Below are 23,906 nucleotides of genomic sequence, written 5' to 3' on the forward strand. Positions count from 1 at the left end.
GAATGTATAAGATACTAAAACATAAATACATTCGAAGACTGTATACAGCTCGAACACGGTGTTCTTGCCACGAGTTGAATTGATAACATCTACGAGGGTGGTCTGAAAAGTTCTTCGTCTCGGCCATTGTAATCTCAAAGAGACCTTGAAATTAATGTTGGTAAATTTCACCCATTCGTGTCCTCTGAGTAGCTTATATCAACATTATCAGCAATATTTTTTAAGTCGATACATCTGTCATAAGCATCCATGTGAAATTGCAAGTCATTCTATCGATTTTTTTTTATACAGCTTTCTGAAGACAAATTGTCTGTATCCCTTGAAATGGCTAAAATTGAGTCTCGTGCGGTTATAAAATTCTTCGTAAAAGAAGGTTTAACGTCAAAAGAAATTCATTCGAAGTTCATAAAAGATTATGGGCACTTTTCTCCTTCGTTTTGACAATTAAGAAATGGGCTGCCGAGTTTAAACGTGGCCGTACCAGCCTTCAAGATGACCCACGTGAAGGACGTCCATAAAGTGTAACACCACCAAAAATCACTGAATCGAGTGCAGGATATGATATTGGATGATCGGCGAGTCAAAGTGAGTGAAATTTTGTGAGACTATAGGCATTTCAAAAGAAATGTCCAGGGTGCATTTTGCATGAAGAATTGCAAATGAAAAAGCTTTGCGCAAAATGGGTGCCGCACAGATCAAAAACGCTCTCGCATGAAAATCCCTGAGCAGTGCTTGGAGCGTTTTAACAAAAATAAAACTGATTGTGTGCGTCGATTTATTACTATGCATGAGACTTGGACTCACCATTACACACCAGAATCCAGAATCCATTACACACCGATGCCATGACCTTTGTCTTCTTTGGAAGACAAAGGTTATGACATCGCTGTTTTGGGATGCTAAAGGCATTTTGTTTATTAATTATCTTGAAAAGGGTAAAACAATAACCGGGGAATATTATTCCGATTTTTTAACCAGACTAGACGAAAAAAATCGTGAGAAAATACCCGGTTTGCAGAAGGAAAAAATCATCTTTCATCAGTACAATGCACCTGCCCACAAAGATGTTTTGGCAATGGGAAAATTAAGGGATCTGCACTATGAATTGTTGGAACATCCACCCTATTCCCCATATTTGGCTCCCTCTGACTTCTATCTCTTCCCAAAACTGAAACTCTTCCTCGCTGGAAGAGTTTCAGTTTTGGGAAGCGTTTTTCTTCGAATCAGAGGTGATCGCAACTGTGGAGGGGTATTTTGCAGATCTTACTGAGAACCACTACAGGGACGGGATAATGGCACTGGCGCATCGCTGGAATAAATGTAGGGAGATTATGTTAAAAAATAAAAATAATTTTGAAATTATAAATTAGTTTTTTTTTTTTTTTCATTGTTAGGCCGAGAACTTTTCAGACCACCCTCGTACTTAGAAGCCTTGCGTTTTCGATGACTGGTTTGTCTGTTTTGGAGTTTGATTAGTAATCATGTAAATAGTACTTGACGCTAGACAATTTGCATAATAATACGTGATTCTTGACTAAATAATGGATTTCCACTTCAAGATATTAATTTGTGTTATTGTAGATTAGGCCACTGTAATCTCAAAGAGACCTTGAAATTAATGTTGGTAAATTTTACCCATTCGTGTCCTCTTAAAGTATTAAAGATCTTGCTTTGTCCTCCGAGTAGCTTACATGAAATATTACCTTAACTGTCTCTCTAAAAAAATGGGAGGGGAGTTCTCTTGCATACATGTTTTGTGATGCTTTAATTTACAGCGAATAAAGGGAAAAAAACTGTTTCCCACTAGTTTAATTAATTACGGTCCGCTCTTGAATGTCAAATCGCTTGCGCTAAGGATCAGGTGCTTTAAAAGTAATCGGTTTTGGTAAAACAACACAAAAAAGAAAACTGTGATACAATACCCTTTTTTCCCCTTCTCTTCCGGAGTTGGATGTTTTTCTTTGACCCTCGGGAGGTTAAGAAGCAAACTTTGGCATCGCTTAATTACCTTTCTTGTGGCTTTGAGCTTCGCAACAAAAAAAAAGGCGCTAAGCATACCTCAGCTATTGCACATCCATGTTTGTGTTACGAAACACCAATGAAAGAAAACACCGTGACAGTGCAGCCATTACTTAGGAGCAGCTTTATCCTCTGGATCTTAATTTGGCTCGAGACGATGCGCAGTCCTCTTAATGTTTCCACTCGATGGCCTTCGTGACTTAATCCAAAAACATTGGACTAAATGTTTCTGAGCGCTGCTTAGAAAAACAGCTTACTTTCCTCAGAGAGTGAAGTCGTGAGCCCACTTTGCTCATCTAGGAGAGCATTATAATTAGATAATCGCCTACATAGGCGGCAGCATGTGTTGCAGTTTAAAACATATGAAAGACATTACGCAACATCTGTACAACCATTTCAAGTGTGTACGATCGATCTACACACAACTGCAGGTCAAGTTATTAAGTAAGTAATTACTACTTCGGAGAACGGAAGTTTCTGTCATTGCAATTGTTTGAGAAGATCGGTAGAATTTGTTTCCGATATTAATATAGCTGACCAAGAAATAGCCGCTGCATGATACCCCGATTGATCGGAGTCATTTAATGAATAAGATTTGAGCAGTTGTTAATTTATGACATCCCTCAGATTAATCAATGTCGTAAGATCCAAAGTGAAAGGGAGATGAATGCAGCTGTGTCTGCTAAATGAGAAGTTACTGTAGCCTATCTAATCCTTAATGAGTTTCCTTGTGCGAGTGAGATACAATCTGTTGGTGCAGAGCAATGATATCCGCTGTCCCGGTAGTATGAGTACATCATGTGGTACAAAACAGCTGGTTTAAAAAAAAAGATTGATAGTGTGAATGAATTCAAAAGAAGGTATGACGTGTTGTGAATGATATGTGGTCTCCCTCCATGAGTCCCTGACACCTTAGAGGTCTCTTGCAATAATAATAATAGTAAATTTATTGCGAATACCCCAAAAGACTGATTGTACACAGCAGATATTTAATTATAAAATAACTAACGACACACACACACAAAGGGGTGTGGCTATTAAATAACGAGATTCGTTGCAATTATGTGTTTTATTATTACAATTTAATTGTTATCCCCTTCAACATGCTCCCCTCCTCTATGTACACACCGTTGCATACGAATTTTCCACTGCTGGAAGCAGAGCTGCAAGCCATCAGGTGTTATCTGCTTCATTAGCGCTGCCGTTTTCTCCTTCACCTCATCCACTGACTAAAAATGGGCGCCCTTCAATGCAGATTTCAATTTTGGAAAAAGATTCAAGTCACATGGAGCTAAGTCGGACGAGTAAGGTGGATGGGATGGTCCAACACTGGGATCTTCTTATCAGCCAGGTACTGCTTTACAGACTGTGCGCTGGAGAGTTGTCTTGATGGAGAATCCAAGCGTTGTTCTTCCACAGATCGGGTCTCTTCTTCCTCATTCGTTCTCTGAGCTTGGCCAGAACCTCAAGGTAATAATATTGGTTAACTGTCTGACCCTCTGGTACCCATTCAACCATTACCATGCCATTGATATTAAAAAAAAAAAAAAAGTGATCAGCATTGCCTTCAGTTTTGACTTGCTCATTCTTGCTTTTTTCATTCTCGTGACGTGGGAGTTTTCCAGTGCATAGATTGTCCCTTTATTTCTAGATCATACTTGAAAATCCACGTCTCATCACATGTGATGATCTCCTGCAAGTCCGGCTCCGCTGTCAGCCGGACTTGCAGTGGATGAGGTAAACCAGAAAACGGCAGCGCTACTGAAGCAGATAACACCTTATGACTTGCAGCACTGCTTCCAACAATGGAAAATTCGTATGCAACGGTGTGTACATAGAGGAGGGGAGCATGTCGAAGGTGATAACAATTAAGTTGTACAATTGTAATAATAAACCACATTTTTGCAACCCATGTAGTTATTTAATAGCCACACCTCGTATATAAACATAGCATAATTTGACACTTTTTAATTATCTGTAACTAAATTAATCATCAAACATTAATACGCAGATCATATTTAAAACGTGAACATGCCCACAACTTACTCATTAATTAAATACTCTTAAGTTGGTTGACCAGTTTGAATAATGCACTGATCTCGTAGCATCTAAAGCTATGACCTCAGTGAGCATGCCTATTAAGAGCATTTTTCTCTATTATAGGACGGAAATCGAACCCGTATCTATCCAACCAAGGAGATAGAGAAGATTTATAATAAAATATATGAGGATTACGACAGTGAATGTCAGCGTCTAAAATGGGGGGGGGGGATGTTCGGATATTTTATTTGGGGACAACGCAGTTCCCCACGTGTCTGTTTTTATTTTTTTCTTACATCGCTCAAGCGAATCATTTTTTTAAAGCAAATATTACATGAAGTCCCTGCTATCGCACTTGTTTTTATGGACAAGGTACAGCGGTTATTGCATTAAGCAAACATTGCAGACAACTCATTAATTCTGTTTCTTGTACAGCGACAATTCGATTAAAAGTTTCTTGTGGCATCGGGGTGCATGATTAACGTGGTTATGCCTGACAGAGAGCCGCCGCTAGTGAAGTACGCCTGCCGCTAACTACATTAAGTTGAAACTGTATAATGAAATTTTATATTTTGGTACGCTAAGAGATTTACAATTCGCTAAGTAGAAACTATCAAAATGATGAGGTACCCCAAGTGTCTTTATTTTATTAGATAATAATGGGATAAAAGTAAACTACTTCCATGTAAAAAATGTGCTTTTTTTTCCATCGGTCAAGTGGGAAATCCAACAAATTAACTGCTTAGTCTATTGCTCACACAACAAACAACACTCAACAATGAGATAGACAACAATACTTTCTACGCGTTATACAACAAATATTTTTCGAGCACGCCTTTGTTGCTCCAAAATTAGTATTTTAATTTTCTCTGCTTAGTTAGAAATAAGGTTGATACTGTATAATAATGTTTGCCGAGCGTGATGCCTTTTAAGCCTATTATCTCACATTGTACCGTATTTTCGTGATGCGAAATCTTGCTAACCAAGCTGGTAGTCTTTCGCTGTGTGCAAGTTGCCTGCCTGTGAGAAGTTGCTTAGAAAGTGGGCGTGCAAATCCCTTTGAACACTCATAAGAAGAAAAATACTCGTAATACAATAGGAATAGTGCGTGCAAAGTTCGAAAACAGCACTTTGTTGTTGGTAGACTACTATTACTTAATGTATCGAAATAACAACAGTATAAAATATTGGCAACATCTCCTGACGAAGATGTTGCCAAACCTACTGGAAGATGAAGTTTGACTCAGCAGTGAGTAAACTAATTTAAGAAATAGTATTTTTTTCCTCCTCAGCATTGTGAAATGGATGCAGTTAGCTTTGTGTATCTGCTGTCAACTGGCAGCGAAATATTAATACTTATTTAGAGAAACAAATGCGATCAATTTATTGGAATTACAGATAATGATATAAGATCATGAAACCAGTTAACTTATCTTACAAAAGTTTCTCGTGGCTTTCCGTTTCCCCCTAACGATTTTAATTCTGTCTTCGAAAATGTATCCATATCAAACCATTAAATGCATGAACACAAAAGTATTCAAGTGATTATCACCACCAATTATATACCAGTATTTTGATGTTCTGTTTTTAGTTCTCATTTTTATCGCTAGGGGAGCCTCCGTAGCTCACTCAGTAATACCTTATATTTTGCACAACAATCATAACAATATATGGATTTTTTTTAAAAAAAAAAGAAGCAATTAAGTACATTTTTCTTCTCATTTGGTATGAAGATTTTTTCCTAGTTGTATAATCATCTAGGGACATATGGTGAGATTGCTTTATTATTAGAATGTCAGCAATATCCAAGTAGATATCACCTTTACCTTGTCCTACATATATGTTCCGTTCACGCGCTAATACGATCCTTGTTAACCCTGGTCATTTAACAAGAGCCTGACAGCGGTAACAGACTTCGAAGAAAGGTAGGGAAAAGCGTATCGCTACATAAGGAAAATGGTTCTTTTTTTTTTTTTTTTTTCACTGCATTTGTAGTTCTGCTCTGCATGGATGGTGCAGTACGAATACGACTACAGAAATATTCCTTGGGATAGAGTTGGGAAGGAATGCGTCTCCTCCTTGCCAGACTTAAATGGCACAATAATTACCGAACACTGGAGGTTTGTTGCACAACAGCGCCGTGTGGTTGGAGAAACTAATATATCAACATTTTCCGGTATTTGCAATATGTTACAGCGTAAATACACCTTGTGGAACTCCTATTGTTAAATAGGGGTTCCACAGGGTGCATTTTTTCAAAGGGTGATTCTCTTTTCTTCGTCTTTAATATGATTTAAATTATGTTTTAAGTGGCAGGTTTCGAACCTAGTTTCTTGGTTAGAAGGCGGACACGCTAACAACTCGGCCAACCAGGCTGACAACGGAAATTGTCTTGTCAGCAGCGCCGCTTAGCTCTCTGGTTTCTCAGCCAAATATTAACTCGGCTCAGGTTGGCCAACTTTATAAAATAAAACGAGATCCGCAACCATACACTTTCTGAAATAACTAAAAATGCATTCGCTTAAGGGCAGTATACCAATTTTTTTTCAGCACCAACACACACACCGCTCGCAGCAAATCGAAATCAGTTCACTTCGACTGGAGTCTTAAGTTTTTAATTAAGAAGGGTTCAACGATGGAAATCTGATTTTTTTTTTTTTTTGAATTACTAGTTACAAAAAATGTGTCGAGAAGGAATTTGAGAGTGTGCTGGCGAGTAGCCAAAACCTGTCAGGAAATCAACGAAAAAATACATCCAACACCGTTTGTTCTTTCTTAACTTTTTTTCCCCCTTCCATCGTTTCTTCTTATTCCGTTTATGCTTCAAAAGGGATTTTAGGAAAATATTTATTGGTAAAATTAATATTCCAGGAAGAATAATATATTTCCATTATGCTTGCGTAGCAAAACGCGCGTTTGCCTTAAAAACGTAAGCTATGCAAATGAACGGTCCGTACCAAAATACACCTTCAGCGTGAGTTGTCTTGGTATTGTACACGGCCGACAACTAACCCTTCAACAAAGCGCTAATATTTTTTATGCCGTGTAATTATTCATTCAGAAACTTCCACATGAATGGAAAAGAAAAGCATTAATGATTCGTCACTATTAATGTAATGTCGTCCACGTAACTAGTTTAGAAAACAAAGAAGACACCCCCCCACCCCTCCCTCCCATGCTCGATATCTCTTCCCATTACAAGCCTATCTGACGGCAATCCACTTTGTAATTACGTTGATGCACTTTATATGCGATCTGAATTACATTCGCATCCTTTCTCCAAGATAGGGCGTTCTCGTAAAGAGATAATGGTGTGATTCTTACTCAAGGATCTCTTTTTTTTGGGGGGGGGGGGGGATATTGTTTCTCTTAATAGCGCCAAGCTTAACTGCATGAAAAAGGTGAGTGCAGATTATAAATGGCTACTTTTTTTTTTAATCAACCATTTATGGAATTTTTTGTCTGATACATTTGTCGGTCTCAGCACTGAATCTCCAGTGCAAATTGTACCATCAGTATCCGCGTGACAGTTGAATTTGCGTAATAAAGTGGCGTAATTAAGACTGCTGCCCTCCTGCCTCTTCCAAAACCCCGTGATTCTGTATTTATTAAAAATAAAAAAATATCAAATATCCAGAAAATGCATTTATTGTAGTAGGATCAGGCCTCCACTTCAGTTGCTATTTGTAGGAATTGTGTTTAATAGGAGTGAAAAGCATACGGAATTATATGTTGAGTAACTTCTGCATATTATTAACAGCTATCAAAAAGTGGTTAAAATGCATCTGCAAGTAATCCGTAGATGAAAAATTCAGTCTCCAACTTAGGAATATCAAAAAATGCAATATCTGAAGATAACTGCGAATTATTTTTGCAGTTTGCGTTCTACTAGTTGAAAAAGATTATACTTCAAAGTCCTGCGATACGATTTAACGTTTCACAAGATTGTGCACGCCAAATCTTTTCTACGCAAGTCTAGAGAAACTGCTCGCGTTTGCTCATGTTGATAACCAAATAAATAAATAAACAAAAATGGAAGTTACTAAATTCAGCAAAACGTGTTCTGGACTAGGCTCTGTGCGTCAATCTAGACTATTTCTTAGAAAAGAAGTCACTGTTTGCGTTTTAATTTTTTAAAGAAAGTTGGTCAGTTTATTCTGAACAAATCGCAGTAAGATAGGTTGATCTGTTATTTTTAAAAATCATTTTTTAGTGGCAATTTGTGAACAGTTATTATCGCTGTCTTTTTAAATTCCAACTTGCAATTTGTACATTGATATTTCTTTATGATCACAGATCGTTCATTTCGGGGGTGGGAAAGTGGGTAACATGCACACCCCCTATTGAATTTTTGCTAAAGCAATTTTTGCTGTGCAGCATACGCATTCCTAAATGCTTCTTTCCCTAAAAATAACAGAATTAATTAGATGTTATCGAGCGTATGGTATCCACTTAGTACCGATCGAAGTACTCAAAGAGTTAGTGCGTAGATAAGTCAATTCAATTATTTATGAAACCAACGTTTCTTTATTATTACAATTATCTTCTTTATACACCAAACATGGTGCATAAAGAAAATTTTCCGAATTTACCAATCCTTATGCCATACTATATATGGGATGGGAATACCATAAAAATGTAATCCATTGCTTATTTCTATATGAAATGATTAAAGCATTACATCTAGATTAACCTTTATTGTGTTACAAACGTAAATTATCTTAAATGCCAACTGGTCGAAAGTTATTTCGACATGCAGCGTGAGTGATACACTTCGAAGGCATTCCAAACATACTGCGGGGATCCATTAGGTTCTCCACCTTCGAGGGTACAGCAGTAAAGCAGTTCCGCATGCTAGCCGCCAGTTAGTGTACCGGACCGAACCAGATGGTAAGGCGTCTTTTAGGATTTCTGATCAAATGGCGCGTAATCTCACTGCCAGGTCGTGCCTGAAGGGAATCCCTGTAATGGTATGCGGGGAAGTACCTACGTGCCACGTTGTGGTTGGAAACTGGATATTCTCTCTGTATGGGCGACATGTTTAAGAGGATTTTCCTCAAACTGCATATTTCCCCTTCTTTTTCTCTTCAATTTTCATAACTTTAAACATGAAACTAAGTCTAAATAGGTATCGAGTCTCTGCGGTTCAAAAAAAAAAAAACCTCCCTCTAAAATCCGCCAAAAATAACTTAAATGACGTGCACCATCATCTTCAGTCATCCAAACCTGACGTTTTGTTTCTGATTGAACCTCAGATTTCTACTAAATCAACCACAGCTCATCTTAATGACACCTTTATGACACCTTCCGCCTTAAGAACCTCTGCTTTTGTACGTTCTGATATTCTTTAACCAAATGATGTCTAACCTAGATCTCACCTTTCTGACCTCCTGTGGCTTAAGATTTCTTTGCCACATTTTGTTGCGTTCATCTGCTGCCTCTGAGGTTCTCCCAACTCTGAAAATCATTCTGACTTTTTTTGACTTCCTATTTTTAAAGCTCTATTTGAAGCAATCAACATTTCCAAAACGTGAAGTCGTCCATCTTGGTAATTTCAATCTCCATAATTCTGTCTCCCTTTTCGAATTTCACTTACCATGTGAATCACAATCTTATCCAAGTTTCGTCCCTGGTGGTCCTTCAGTCAGCCATTCACAACCTCGCATTTTCTGGCATTACAACAAAACCAAGAGGGAGGACTCGCGTGAATTTCACTCCTCTTTTCCATGGTCAGACTGCTGTTTTCATTCTGATCCAGATACTTGTTGTGAGCTTGTCATAGAAATAATCCGTACGGGAATGGAAACCTTCATTCCTCACTCTGTTCAAACTCCCCAACGCCCATCTAAAACCATTGTTCTCCAAGAGGTTTGTCAGGTCTGTGCAAAAAAGCAGCCTTTCACAAGTGGCTTGACAAGACAAAAACATCAGCTTCCTTCACAGTCTGCAAAGTTGCCCTCTATACTTGTAAAACCACAATTAAAAAGGCAAGTCTAAATTCAATGAGGATTTTGGTGTCCCTCGCCAAAGCCGTCGGGTACAGCTTTTGTCAATCTGGGCTTCCTCTGTCCTTACGGCAGCATCATTGAAGCATCCCCTAAATCATCTAAACGCAAGGTTGATGTCTTGACTCCATTCTTCTCTTCCTACTCGTACATAAATGACCAGGGTAAATTAACTCCTTCTTTGCCAAAGACATTGCATCTCACGCCTCCTGTGGCCCTCCGCCGGAAAGACATCAGAAGAATGTGAAAAACTTGGATGCTACAAAGGCAACCGGTCCTGGTCGGTTTTTTTTATTTGATTTTTATGGCACTAAGATATCGAAGGTCATACTGTGCCAAGACAGCAGTGCATATGGTAGTTGGTTACTAGGACAATCACAAACATCCATACCCTTGGCGGGATTCGAACCCGCAGCCTCTTGGCTGGAGAGCGGATACGCTAACCACTCGGTCAACGTGGGCCAGCAAGGTCCTGATGGAATTCCACCACTGTGCTCAAGAGATGTGCTCCTAAACTAATGTTTGCCATCAAGCAATCAACCTATTGCTCTTACATCCATTTTGTTTAAAGTAATGGAGTATGTTATCAACAGTCAACGTCTTGAGAACTACTCTCTACTTACTGACTACCAGTATGGATTTCGCAACTCTAGATCCACAGACTTCCCGGCCTACGTTGGTCCGATTCCATGAAAAGGTTTGGAGAAACCTGTGCTGTTGCTCTTGATATCTATCTCCAAAGCTTTTGATAAGGTCTGAAATCGATGGTTCCCAATAAGTTACCATCATTTGAATTTCCTTCGTTCTTTGTGTAAATGATTTACGAGTTCTCTCAGATCGAAGCCGAAATGTAATGGTGGATGCTGTCCACTCCTCGGGCTTTCCTGTCAATGCAAGGGTTCCTCAGGACTCTATCACTTCACGCATTATCTTCCTGATTTATGTGTGACCTGCTCTCATTCTCTGCCAACCCTATTTATAGTTTTGCTGATGATAGCACACTCCACTCGTCCTACTCACATGACGGGCCTCGCAGTCTCAAACATCTCATGCTTCTATAAGTGCTATGAGCACTGATCTCCACAGTATCCATGATTGGGAGTGAAAGCAACTTAATCAGCTTCAATGCTTCCAAAACACAGATTTTGCTTCTTTTTTTTTTGTAAAAAAGACCTCAGATTTTCTCCACTTACTTTTCATAATGTTGAGTTCAACAGTCAAGACCAAATCTCTCTTCTCGGACTGATTCTTACTCAAACGTTTCCTGGCACAATCATATCACTTCTATAACATCAACAGCTTCCAAAAAACTTAGTATCCTCTCCAGTCAAGACTCCACTGCTTAACGCTTACTTACTCTGGCTAAGTCCCAAATCCCTCCAGCATTGCTCTTATGGGGTGGTGCACCTAAGATCTCCCTAAAAATTCCTGATGCTGTTCAGAAAAGGGCTGAAAAGAGTCTGTAAGAGACTCATAAAAAATCACTTTCTGCATTATGTATTCTGTACAGATATTTCCATGGTCACTGATCAGCAGAACTAGCATCCATTACGCCTCACATTTCTGCCAGGTCTATAGGAACTCGTACTGCAACTGCTCAACATCTTTTTACAGTCACACTGCATACTCACCGAACCTTTTACTGTTAGTCATCTTTCCCACTTCAAATTGAGGTGGGAAATGTTTCAAGAGGGAAAGGCTCCCTCATGAAACACTTCCAAAGGACTGCAGCCTTCTCCAACAGTTCAAGAAGAATATCAACAGATTACTCTATTCCCGAGTCCGCCCTCACACATCTGTTTGCTATAGACTATTTTGCCGTTCTTGTATGGATAAATAAAAAATTCCTAGTCTGCTTCTTTAACATTCGTTCATATTCTGTAAATGCTCAATAATATTTTTAAAATCGAAGTCCACATTATTCCAAAAATTCATTAAATTGGAATTGAGAAGACTGGACCATCCTTCTCACACATCCCCGCAGTAACACCGTATAAGCATTGCTTTCCAGGCTCGCTCTCGATGCACGATTTTTATTTAGAGTGAATTTAATTCGGTTATTTAAAAACACGTTCAAAATTAGAGAATCATAATGATGAGAAAATAACGCATGAGCTGTACAACCGTCGAACCCACGTTATTGTTTGTGAACTCAGTATACAAAAATAAGCAACTCGAAGTATATTCCCGTATAATTTATTTTTTTCTCGTGTAGTTGAAATTTCTTCGCCGTAGTCTTTCGGGTTAACATCCCCGAGTTTCCCGTGTAACATCTTGGGGACCATTATCATTTAGTCGAAGAGAAAAAGCAACAGCAAATGAGTTCTTTCAGTTTTCTTTGATGATGCACACGAAACCATCTCAATACGATTGGCTTTGGACATTACGTGTGCGTGTACGAAAGACCTCATTCAGAAAAGGCTCTTCGGAACATTTTTCGTTACATTTCACTTCATATCTCAAAAACATCTGTCACTGCCTGCAAAACATTAGCATACTAATTTACTTTTGAAAGAGCAAAAGGTAATTTCCCGGATGTGTTGGCTTTTGTAGTTACAACGAACTAAAAACTCGCTTTTGCTCCAAGTATGGACAGTATGTAGTGCACGTATTCATAATTTATTACGTACTTGTATCCCTTAGCCGAGTGTTCTCCAAGAATCGTTGAATATTTTAACTGCGTCATGACAAGTAGTAGAGCAGGTAAACACGGCACCCGCTGTTTCCAGGTTTTCTTCCCTTTAAATTAAACATCTCTATGATGACAATGCCGCCGCTCTGCACTAATATTCCGAGTATACTCGCGCTAAGATGGGCATAGTGCAAACATAATTATTGCTGCCTCGTGCTTCGATATTTTCCAAACTGCGGAATTACTTAAGAATGCGTATGCATGACGACTTGAAAATCGCGAGCGCTCATCCATTTCCCAAGAGATGTTTTTTTTTTCTTTCTTCATTAGCAGTCAGCAATTTTAATATGCGACTTTGTTCTCGAACGAAAATTGTCAAATTAGTTATTTCCATTGCATGCAACAGGTGACAGCTGCAAGATAATGAAGACGTAGCCTTCCCTGGAGACTTCCATAACGGAAGATTATCTGGAATCGAGCTAATATTTGAATTTAAACAGCGTATAGCATCACTCATTTACTACCTGTCTCTCAGCTTTGATGCATTTTCCTTATCTTGAATCCCGGGGCGAAGTGAGTTGATAAACCATCGACATAATGCAGCCATTTATAGCCCTCGAGTATGAATTATATTCAAATTTCGCTACTAAATGTAATTCGTTATAGAAAATATTATAAATGTTCCATCAAGCATTGAAAATCATTACCAAACACGTGTACAGCAATTTGAATTGCACATGTATAACTTGTGTAGCTCAGTGGAAGTGGTGTTTGCACTCCTCAGCGCTAAACCGCCCGAAGGTAGACTTAAGTTCAAGTCTAGTTGCAGAGGTTTTTTTTTTTTTTTTTTTTTTGCTGGCCTGGTTGGCTGAGTGGTGGTTAGCATATTCCCTCTCTTGCCAAAAGGCTGCAGGTTCAAATCCTGCCGTGGGCTTAAATGTTTGTGATTGCCTGTGAAAATACTAGTGGTGGTGGGCAGTAGATGGCGTTCGTGTAGATGATGCGGTTCGCTGTAGTTGATGGATTAAGTGGTGGAGACGGAGAGTTGTAGAATAGGTGCCCTCCCTTCGATAAGTCTTTGTTATACTCATTGAAGGACAAGTGCGTATGAGATAATTAGCTTTGCATTTATTGTTCAACTTATATTATGTGAATAATGGCACCATACACGCTTTCCATATCCTTAGATGCTTAATGTTTATTTTAAACGATTCACTCGTAAAATCTGTAAGAGATACACTTGAGACTAATACTCATGCAAGAGTTTTTAACTTGTACAAATATTTAATAGAAAGCTTAGTTAGAATTCTGAAGCAACCAAACGATGGAAAGATATTTGATTTGTTGATGCAGTATCAACAAATCAAAAGATTAACTGCAATTGAATCAAATTAAAATAAACAGTAGAACTCTTTTAGAATCGACACAAGTTTAGCGTAAAAATCCGAAATCTGTTAACAGAGAAACAGCAGTTGCTTCCACTGTTTTTTTCGTCTATTGAAGGAGGACAGGAATTGTCAAAAGGAGTTGACGTTAGCCTGTTAGATCACGCTCAGACTACTGAACACTCTTCTAAATGAGAAGTGTTTTGACGGAAAGGCCTATTTACGTCAGACTGTAAATATTTTATGTCAGTCCAAGAAGAGCAACATATCTCTAAAGATCCGGGTGTTATCAAGAGGTAATTGGTAGGCTTAACGACAGTGGTAAGGGTACCGATGCTGAAGAATATGGAGAATCTTCAAGCGTGAAATCTCATCATCGGGAAAGAGCAACAGAGAATTTGTAAAATGGTGATATATCAGCGCATCCTACCTAAATATCGGAAACAATCGAAATTTGATGAACGAAATTATGTGTACTCAAAATTTATGTCATGTGACTTGCGGTAATGGGATGCGACTGGAAATATTTGATCACATGCTTTACATCTGCCTATCGCGACACTTGGAGATACTTGCAGATAATTGTTTTAGCAGACTTCATCGAGAAAACCAGGTGAAGGGATGAACCTTTTTTCATTCTTTCCTTTTTACCTTACTTCGGATAACAAATATCTTTCTTTGCTCTAATATATCTGTTCGTGAAACACAAAGAAAAAAGGTGGATTGCGAAAAGCAACCGATACTTCTTCCCACAAAATTACCATAACTCTGACGCCACAGAAGTAGAATGAAATCACAGCGGACGCAGATTGCGGCGACGTGGGTAGACGTTGGGCAACAGTCGTGGTGGTTCAAAGCTCGCTCGAGTGAACTTCGACAGCACACGAGAAACTCATAAATTATGATTTGTAGTTGAAAGACCCCCACGCTTTGCGTATTGCTACAAGGAGCAGCAGTTGCTGTGGCAACCACCAACTGATGCAGGCTGAGCGAAGTAGAAGTTTCTTGTAAGTTTACTGATCTCGGCTTTCCATTGTTTCTAGGCCGGTTCTAATGCCACTGCAGCATTCCAGGCACGCGAAGAGAAACAGCCCGTTCGAAACAGATATCAGACCCAGCGTAATAAACGAACAGAGAACTTCTCCTTGCTAGAATCAAATTTACAACGTTCTGTCTCTTCTTGTTCGGCTATTTTAAATCACATTGTTTTAAATACACGAATGCTGCTCATTTCATCCCAGGATAATCAACTATTTTAATTCCAAATAATAATAAGGATCTCTATCTATAGTGTGCTTGTAGCAGTAAAGACGCCTGAAAGTTATTTGTGGTAATTCACTTAGTTTACAAAAAAAAAAAGCCTTAATTCAGCAGACTCCAATCATGTGGTGTAAATATCTTTCGCTTTTTATGCATATCATTCCAGTAACTTGTCTAATCGACAACTTTTTATACTGAATACTGTTTCAATATAAACTTAGTAAAACTGCCGTAATTCAGTCGGTATAGACGAAGCCCTTTGTTCGGAAAGACCTGGGTTCGATTCCCGTCAGTGACGTGAGGAACCTTTATCTGGTCTCTTTCGACGAAAGGTGAGTTAGCCGATCTCATGGGTTTTTTTTCACAGGAAGTCTCATAGGAAGATAGAGGATTTTTTCACCCGGAAACTCGGGTTTTTCGTCCCCCAGAACAGGCAACCCGGCCCTGTGAAACACACACGGATGACAGTCATGAATACGTCCCAGCCATATGCCGATCCCGAGGCCGGATAAAATTGGGGGAATTGGGCAAAGCAATAGCGAACTGCCTTGTAAAATTCTCACCAAGAATACTTTGTGGGCAATGCTTACAAAGTCACCTACGGTCGGAAACGACTGAAAGGGAAACCAGTAAAATGCCGAAGCTATATTTACAAGACCATCCCAATTTGCGAAACTATGCACTAAAAACTCCAACCATCACGTTTAAAGTTCAATAAATTACAAACGTAATTCATTTTGCAATTACAGTATTACGTTATTCAAAAGCACAGCCTTGTGGCAAAGCATTCCGTTTCCAGAATGCCAGAAGAGAGGTCGTTATAAGAGTGGATTCTTGCCGTGGACCAGATGGTTCCGAGTTAGTCGATCTGTACCAAATAAGGTTTTCTTTTCTTCCTGAAACCCGTATTTTAACCCCTGAAATTCCGAAAAAGTAATCGCAAAAATCATTATTTTTAGGTAGTAATACTAGTTAGAGTTTAGGATCACGAGATGGTGGCATTTGCTGTAGTCTCGTCCTGAAAAATCATCTGTAGCCCAAACTCTGCTATTGGTGATGGCTTACGGTGGAAATAGCTTGCTTACGGTTTACGATAATTATATATAATTATCGTAAACATGTTGCATCTAATTAAATATTGTTAATAACTGTGTAATGAAATGCATTAATGTGTTATATTTCATGCATAACAATTGTATTAATAACTTGTAGTTTAACATTTACAAAATAAGATATATAAAAAAAAAACTTGGTTTAAAAATGTAAGTAATGTGAAAGAATGAAAACAAATTATATAGATCTCGCTACGCTCCAAAAGAATATGTTTTATCTTAAATATTTGCGTTTTACGTTTTTCTTCTTATACCGCACTTAACTGTCCACTTTCTAAGACATTCTTCGATTATTAAAGTAATAATAATAACAACAACATCACTTCTTTCTACACTATCGTACTATGACCTACGCTATATTGCCGGTTTCTAAAGATGCAGTCTACCGGAGAATCTCTGGAGACATTTGGAGATAATTACTTGCCTCATCTGCAGTGTAACCACAAGCGAATCCTATTACGGGACGCTAATGGAATCAGTTTATGAGTAGGATATTAGGTTAGTTAAATCTTTATGCCGAACACTTGCAAATAAACAAAAAATACTTATGTAGACGCATTGGCATCATTTATCGCCGTGGCTCAGACAAACAAAGATTTTTTTTTTTTTTTTAATCTTTATTCTTTGCAATAACCATCCAATTTTCATGCAAAAAAAAAACGAAAATCAAAAATTCGGATAAAGTTTTTAGATTTTCAGTGTCTATAAATATAACAACAATTACAATGAACGTGCACGACATTCGATTAACACCTAATTTCAGAAATAAACAAATATTGACACTTTCTAGACTATAAATGTCCAATAGGTACGCCACGCGGTGAATCGCCTATTACATTGTGGCTAATGCATGAATAAATGAAATGTTCAGATTATATTTTCGTATGTCAGCGCGTGCAACTTTCTGTATTCTGGGTATAATGCGCGTGCTGAGCTTTATGTTAAAAGCGTGCACAGGCAAGAATACGTTTATGCTTCTGTATTGCTATTTCGTATATCGTATGTTAATTTAAAGGTTTAGTGAAGTTGAAGTATTATATTATTAGGTTTTTTTTTTATTTTCCGTTTTCTAGATACGGATAATTTTGTAAGTCGGAAATGGAAGCATGCTACCTTGTCAGTTGCAGTTTGCTGACATTTAAAAAAAAAAAAACGAGTGTGTGTTTTTGTGTAAAAGAAATAATGAAAATAAACTGGACAAAGTAAAAAAAAATAAAATAAATTCACAATATACCAAAATTTCTGGATAAGATTATAAAATAAAGAACGCAAGGTTCCACGAAGAAATTTGTTTCTATATCGTATTAATATTTTTAATTCTTTCATATTTGTTTATGAATAAAATATAATTATATAGGTCATGCAGCGAATAATAAAAGTCTAGAACCACGACGAATTTGCTTTTTTTTTATAATATAACTCCAAAATTCCTCGTAGTGATACAAATCTGAATTCTGCGAGTTCATCCATCGTGGCTTCTTTCATTTCATGCCTTGCAATTTCTACGCATCCCTGTTTCTTTTCTTTTAGTATCTCTAAAATAGGTTTTATCGACGGCCCTTCCTTCCCTCGTTACTGCACTGTGCCACAGGAAGTCACTTGAGTGATATCCGTAAGTAGACCTATTTTCTCACTAATCTTCCAGCACTGGTCATTGCGAAAACATGCTACTCCCTCTGCATACACCATAAAGAGACCTCCGCTGATCCCTTCACGGCGAATGTAGCATGTGCTTTTCCTTGTTTCCTAAACTAATTGTAGATCTATGATTCAGCTTTTTCTAAGTAGCCTTTCGAGAACCTTCATTATATCTGTAAGTCTATTCCCCCCCTCCTAGATTTCAGGAGTTGTCTTTCCCAGAGTAATAATAAATTTTATTATTATATAGCTAAGGACGTACCAGAGCGCTCCTCTATTTTTATTTTATTTATTTTATTTTTTTTTGAGCGTTTCATCATTTTCTTCACACAAGAAATTTTTTTATCCTTTCACATCTCAACTCATTATTATAATGGATGTGCCACTCCGATTAACAACTAACCGAATGCAATGTCCATTAGTATTCTTTAGTCCTGAGTACAGGAAAAGAAACGGCAGCTAAGGTGGTTTTGAAAAGAAAAACACACTTGCTTTTAGCGTGTATTAGAAGCTCAATTAGCAAATTGATTTTCAAATGCCCTGGTGCTGTGCTGTCATTGGAATTCGAACAGAAAATAAACAAATAGGAAAGCCTAAAAACGTTACAGATGTTTAATTTTGGTAATCCTGTTTTTTATTCCAGTTTTCTGAATATCTTCAACTGAAGGGGTAAGTGACAAAACAACTGACAAACAACTGAAGTCAATTTAATTTATTTTATTTTTTTTTTTTTTTGAGATTAGAATTTTAAGATGTTGACAATTGTGTTATCATTAGCGTACTTATTGTCCCAGAAAAAGTCATCTCGTACTCATTACAGTATTGCCTATTATGCCGAGGAGAGTGTATCCATATGTGTGTGTGCGCGCGTCCAGTAAAATGACATTTTCAGTCTTTTTTTTTTTTTTTACATTTTTTGCAAAAACAAAAGTGTATTTGCCCTTTGTCGAACAGTCGATAAAGCCGAAGTTGCAATTCCGATTCACTGTCAACGACTAAGTTTGTGACTCAAAAATTAAGAAAACGATTTTGCTTCAAAATAGTAATTGTAGATTTTTATCTTATAAAGCCCGCCTGTTGTTTAATAAGCCAATTTTCCTTAACGGAAATACGCTAAAATTGCAGGCGTCTTTCTTATTAGAATTTACTTCCCAGTTAAATATTTGAACGCGAATTAGTTTTACAAAAAATGACGTCAAAAGCGAAATCAGTGCACGCACGAAATTGAAAACAAAATATTTGGTTACAAGTGATGAGCAACTACTGAGACTTCATTCAAGAATTTAATTATATCGGGAAAGTATTGCAATCAATGAACGTTGTTGAGGCACCAGACTGCTTTGTTTTAAAAAGGCTGAAGTGGCTGCCTTTGCTATTAATCTGCTTGCTGCAAACATTAATTTTTCCACGTACCACGCGCAATTTAACTTTTAAAGGTGATTTTAAGCTTGATTTCAAAATGATTCCAGTATTTCATGGGTAGTAAACTCACGTTCCTAATTTTAGGTCGAATAAAGATTTCTGCAAAATAGAAAATACTTTGGCGTAATCATTTCATTTTGCTAATTACGCTATACAGGACTATTAAGTATATCATAAATTAATAAGCATTCCATTAAGTATCCTAAAACAAAGCCCTTTTGAATGGTTTATAGGTTACTGCCAAGTTTACTCAAATGCGCAGGCGCACAACACCTACATATCAAGTTCCGTTTCTAGTCCTGTGTTATATATTGTCTTGTAAAGCTGTGAATCAATCATAACTCATTGTTGCATTAGAATTAACAATCGCATGCTTATTTCGTTTGGTTTTGTTTCCACTTGTAGTTTACTTTTCGTTATTCTTTAGCACTATAATATTTTAACAAAATGTGAATTACATTGTACATTTTCGAATTATTGAAAGAATATTCCTGTGTGTTGTATACTTGGATCATTTACCCGTTTTCTCTTAATTGAAAAGTTATTAATAATCTAACATCAAAAGCAGCCAAATGAATAAATAAAAAATAAATATTTCAACACTATAATAAAATAAATTACTTTCCAGGAGGGTTTCTTAGAATGGAATAAAAATGTTTTCAACTGCAATCTTCTTGTAAACGGGGAAATGATGAAAATTCGGTGTAAGTGGATCCCACTAGGTTTTCTGTAAATTGACCACTGTAATAAAATAAGAAAAACTGCGAAGTGTTTTATTGTGCTGAGGTGAACGTGGACAGTTTCGGAATACTGAACGAACAAGACCATTACATTTGCACTGCTTATATTGACACGACTGATGAATCCTTCAGAGGTCCAGACAATTGGATATCCAGGTAGGCACCGTAAATTGTGTGTAGATCACCGGTGAAGCAATAAAAGTTTCCCACCGTCATCAGGCAGGTAATCAATGAAGGTATAAAGTTAGTAGGATCAAAGCACTACCTTGTAGTGGAGAGAAGACCAGATAATGGATCACGCAGAGTTCTACCAGTAGGTTAAATATATAACTGATAAAAGTAAGACTGTCGCAAATTGGAAAGTTATTAAATAAAATTGCGAGAGATAAAAGGTGGGGAAATGATGTAAAACGAGCAACGAAATAACTTCACAACTTGAAGCGTGTTTCATTTAAATTTGTGGTCACCCCCCCCCCCAATGTTAGCCGGATGCCCTAAAATTGTTCAATTCCACTTTTATTTATACACGAAACCGAAACTATTTTTGTAATCTATATAGATTTATTGATGTACTAAGTATTGCATTGCCATATGCTTAATATAGTTATCCTATTTCGACTTCATGCGTAGTAATAATTAATCTCGATTAATTTTTTCGATTGCGCAATGAAATCAAGAATCTCACTAGGCGATTGCAGAGGATGTCGCTTTTTCGCGTATATATTCATGAAAATAAGAAAGAAGGAAAAAATCTTTGCTAGGCGTAGGATAAATCTAATGCACGTCTTATTAGATTATGAAAGCCTGCATCAGAAGGTCAACTTGAAGCATTACGGGAAAATGCATTGAGCTACGGCGCTGTTTTGTGTTAAATATTAATGTTTGCTTAAGCAAGTTGTTTACACAAGTTAGTAAAGGCAATTCTCCTCGCTCTTCCATTAGATGTCTCATTATTAGTTCTAAAATATATTTTTTCGTCTTTACCCTAAGGAATTTAGATTTCTACCTTTTACACAAGATACTTTATGCATTTTTAAACTTACCTGCTAACGCCATCAACCTACGCAGCGAACTGTTATTAATGTCAAAGGTTATAGTTTCCGCAGCACCGTTTCCTTCTAAATCGAAATATAAATTTCACCTGATTAGGTGGTTCGTACTCGAAAGACATCTTTTGCTACTAAACCAGTCAAGATTGGCTGTCCTTAATTTGAAATAATTTACTAGAAAGAAGGCGCTCAGTTGCACCTTCCGTCTAATAAATGGAAGCACTCTTGGTTGTCAGTCGTTCGTAAAGTGCGCACGATTTTTGTTTGTATCGGATACACTGCAAACCTGCACGCTTTCACAAGCCGCAGTCTGTTCACAACACACAAAATAATGCGATGTGGGTGTTTTCTACCGATTTGTGACATTTAACTATACTGCTTACTAGGACATAAAGAAATGAAAAGTAGTTCCCATTTCAGTCTTAAGATTATATTTCTAATCAATTAATTTAGTCATTTTTAAGAAGAGAAATAAAGAACTAAGTGGCAAAAGACGATAGATGATATTTGAAGAAAAGGACGCAAATTCGAATGTTGATACTAGTGAACCATATTATTCGGCAATAAGGGAAATATTATTTAATTTGCTAAATTCAAATTATTCGTAAAAAAAAAAAGAAATACATTTAGTAACGATATCAATAGACAACAATGGAAAAATTCTCTGATTACTGTGTATGCGTAAACCACTGTTGCCATGGGAGCACGATGTCGACAAAAAATAACTATTATGTTAATAGAAAGGCCGTAACCTATGATTTTTGTTATGTTTTGTCCTGACGATTGCTTGTAATGTGCTATCGAGAGATATATTAATCCTCAAATCTGCAGATCACTTATCTTCAAACTTTTTGCATGGAGAAGAATCCATGCAAAAATTATTAGATTAGAGTTAAACTTGATGCTCATTACTTCAACAAAAATTTATTTTTTTAAAAATTCTGATTAAAAACCGGAGATTTCTTGGAAGAAAAAACTGCCTGCCCGTGCCAGAAATCGACTAACTTGAGAAACGATCGAAGAAAGGCTTAGAAAAGTTCTTCCAGTAGGTGACCAGAATCGAACTTATAACGATCTTTCTTCGGTCTGCTTAGCGCTATGGATGCAAATGCTATTTCCACAGCACTTAGAAACTGAATATTTTTTATACTTAATTTAATATTTTGCTACCTGAAAATAAAATATGAAGTTTTATTCATTCAAATTCAATTTGAATTCATAAAAATTCTGCTTTATCCTGTATTGTGTTTTTTTTTTTTTTTTAACTCTTTGATCTCGGCTTACTTCAATGATTTCATTAAGCCTATATTTGCTTGCCTTCAATACTATTTATTCTTCTTTGATATCTAGCAAATATAAAAGAAAAATAACACATATCGCATCTCGTGAGTATGTTTTGTTTTCTTCAGATATGAAATGAGTCTCTCTTTCCGAGTAAGGCAGAGCAAAACCCAGTCTTTTACGCAGTGATTTTAGCAGGTTCTTCGTTGCTGTGCAGTGATACGGTCTTTTCTCGCCGGCTTTCGTAAGGGGGTAGGTACCATTCAGAACATGTGTTCAGTGGCCTACTAGATAACGAGAAGTCGCGTGGAGGCTCATACACGTTGTTGCGGAAGTGCGCCCACGCGTGATCAATAAAAGCCAAATGGAAAGTTTTTTTTTTTAAATTAATTTTAAAAGACATCTTAAGATTATGTCAAATCTTACAAGATTTGCTGTTGACTGAAAAATGTAAGAAACGGTTTGTCTCTGATATTTTTCTATATTATGCTGAATACGATGTTTTGTTCTTTCTTTCTTTTTTGACCAAATTTATACGGTTGTATGCACTTGTAATTAAATAACTGTTTTCCAATCGCAAGCTAGCTTAATTTTTTTAATAATTGTAGCAAGCGATATATTCAAGCATGTTCACAACTAACAAGTAATACTGTGCACTGTTTTTATGTGCGTAAAGATAAGTCTGCCGTTTAATCACAACCTGGGGAATTAACTTGACTTGGAGAATTGTAAGACGCGGTTGTTTTTGTGATCATCCACAAAAAATTAGTTACTTAAAATGACGTCATTGTTTAGACATTATCGTGAGGCATCTAAGGTTATGAAGAGTCCGAGTATAATCTGTCAATTGCACGTGTTCTCACACAGATTTTTTTTCTCCTCCTACAAACTCCAGACCTTCTAAGAAATAAAATCTCTAAAGTCTGTCTTTGTTCGAAAGCCATAAAAACTTTAATGATACTGTAATTGAAGTCCTAGCAACCGTGTGGTATGTTGAATGCACGGGTGTATATAAAGAGATGAGTGGAATTGAATCTACTGTGATGAACTTCAATACACAATATTTTCTTATGCTTCACGTAGATATTGCTATAGATTTGTTTAGTGAACATCGTGTATCCTGCCTGTACTATCTTCATACTATCACGTATTGACTTATGAAAAAATTAGATTGAAACCTTCAATGCATGGCTATCCCGATCGGCCTTTGCTTTCGTCATCCTGAGATTTGCTCAGAAGAAAGATGGGAATGAAATCTACTTTTCGTGACATCTTTATTTCAACAGTCTAGATCTTAAATTTCGTACAAGGTTCTTGTATTGA

The 23,906-nt window shown here is 37.2% G+C and overlaps 1 protein-coding gene across 1 annotated transcript in view; it reads right to left on the reverse strand.

The window, feature by feature from the left end:
- The window catches only part of LOC150099055 (uncharacterized), a 233,543-nt gene that overhangs the window by 49,636 nt on the left and 160,001 nt on the right, over window positions 1–23,906 (reverse strand). The gene's annotated exons all lie outside the window — the stretch shown is intronic.

The sequence above is a fragment of the Typopeltis vanoorti genome, chromosome 15, assembly GCF_054136105.1.
Source record: "Typopeltis vanoorti isolate ZY-2024b chromosome 15, IOZ_Tvanoo_1.0, whole genome shotgun sequence".
NCBI lineage: Eukaryota > Metazoa > Arthropoda > Arachnida > Uropygi > Thelyphonidae > Typopeltis > Typopeltis vanoorti.